The following is a 2,280-nucleotide window of genomic DNA, read 5'->3' as shown; positions in this document are numbered from 1 at the left end:
GTTCATATGGAACCAAAAAAGACCCCTGCATTGCCAAGACAATCCTAAGCCAAAAGAACAAAGCTGGAAGCATAAGGCTACCTGACTTCAAACTATACTACAAGGCTACAGTAACCAAAACAGCATGGTACTGGTACCAAAACAGAGATATAGACCAATGGAACAGAACAGAGCACTCGGAAATAATACCACACATCTACAACAATCTGATTTTCATAAACCTGACAAACCAAGAAATGAGGAAAGGATTCCCTATTTAATATATGGTGTTGGGAAAACTGGCTAACCATATACAGAAAACTGAAACTGGACCCCTTCCTTACACCTTATAGAAAAATTAGCTCAAAATGGGTTAAAGACTTAAACATAAGACCTAAAACCATAAAAACCCTAGAAGAAAACCCAGGCAATACCATTCAAAACACAGGCATGGGCAAAGACTTCATGACTAAAACACCAAAAGCAATGGCAACAAAAGCCAAAATTGACAAATGGAATCTAATTAAACTAAAGAGTGTCTGCACAGCAAAAGAAACTATCATCAGAGTGAACAGGCAACCTACCGAATGGGAGAAAATTTTTGCAATCTGTCCATCTGACCAAGGGTTGATATCCAAAATCTACAAATAACAAACTAATTTACAAGAGTAAAACAAACAACCCCATCAAAAAGTAGGTAAAGGATATGAGCAGACGCTTTTCAAAAGAAGACATTTGTGTGATCAACAAACATATGAAAGAATGCTCATCATCACTGGTCATTAGAGAAATGCAAATCAAAACCACAATGAGATACCATCTCATGCCAGTTAGAATGGTGATCATTAAAAAGTCAGGAAACAACAGATGCTGGAGAGGATGTGGAGAAATAGGAATTCTTTTATGCTGTTGGTGGGAGTGTCAATTAGTTCAACCATTGTGGAAGACAGTGTGGCGATTCCTTAAGGATCTAGAACCAGAAATGCCAGTTGACTCAGCAATCCCATTACTGGGTATATACTCAAAAGATTATAAATCGTTCTACTATAAAGATGCATGCAGAAGTTGTTGTTGTTGTTGTTGTTGTTTTAACACTATTCACAATAGCAAAGACTTGGAACCAACCCGAATGTCCATCAGTGATAGACTGGATGAAGAAAATGTGACACATACACACCATGGACTACTATGCAGCCATAAAAAAGGATGAGTTCATGTCCTTTGCAGGGACATGGATGAAGCTGGAAAACATCATTCTCAGCAAACTAACACAAGAACAGAAAACCAAACACCATTCTCACTCATAAGTGGGAGTTGAATAATGAGAACACATGGACACAGGGAGGGGAACATCACACACTGGGGCCTGTCAGGGGGTGGGGGCTAGGGGAGGGATACAGTTAGGAGAAATACCTAATGTAGGTGATAGGTTGATGGATGCAGCAAACCACAATGGCACGTGTATACCTATGTAATAAAACTGTACATTCTGCACATGTACCCCAGAACTTAAAGTATAATTTAAAAAGTGCTGGCTATGCAACTGTACACATAATATTTTATTTAAATCAACTATTTTTCTACTTGCAGAAGTTTATTTTAAAAGGAAACTATAACACTTTTGCAAGTGGAGAAGCAACAATATTCCACCATCAAAAGATAAGCATAAAATAAATTTGTAACTTGTAAAGAAATGATCATAGTAGCCACCATAATCATACCCAATGTCACCTCTAGAATCCATGCCAAACATTGGGAAGCATTTAGTTGAGCCCATTGCTTTTCATATGAGGAAATCAAGAATCATAAGGCAAGAGTAATTTGAGCACATCCTCAGTCCGATCTCATATCTCCAAGGACCAAATATATTCCCCCCATTTTTTTTTTTTTATCAAAGACAAGAGACACACAAGAAAGCTGCATATGGTCATGCAAGTTCTCCACAGCACAACTCTAGGACATATCAGTTACATGGACTACAATGTGAATGGTGTTCCTTGGAGTTGAACAGTGTACAACTTGAACCTGTTGGTGGGAATGTAAACTAGTTCAACCATTATGGAAGACAGTGTGGCGATTCCTCAAGGATCTAGAACTAGAAATACCATTTGATCCAGCCATCCCATTATTGGGTATATATCCAGAGGATTATAAATCATGCTGCTATAAAGACACATGCACACGTATGTTTATTGCAGCACTGTTCACAATAGCAAAGACTTGGAACCAACCCAAATGTCCATCAATGATAGACTGGATTAAGAAAATGTGGCACATATACACCACGGAATACTATGCAGC

Source organism: Mandrillus leucophaeus, unplaced genomic scaffold (genome assembly GCF_000951045.1).
Source record: "Mandrillus leucophaeus isolate KB7577 unplaced genomic scaffold, Mleu.le_1.0 Scaffold713, whole genome shotgun sequence".
NCBI classification, from domain to species: domain Eukaryota; kingdom Metazoa; phylum Chordata; class Mammalia; order Primates; family Cercopithecidae; genus Mandrillus; species Mandrillus leucophaeus.
This window is presented reverse-complemented; position numbering follows the sequence as displayed.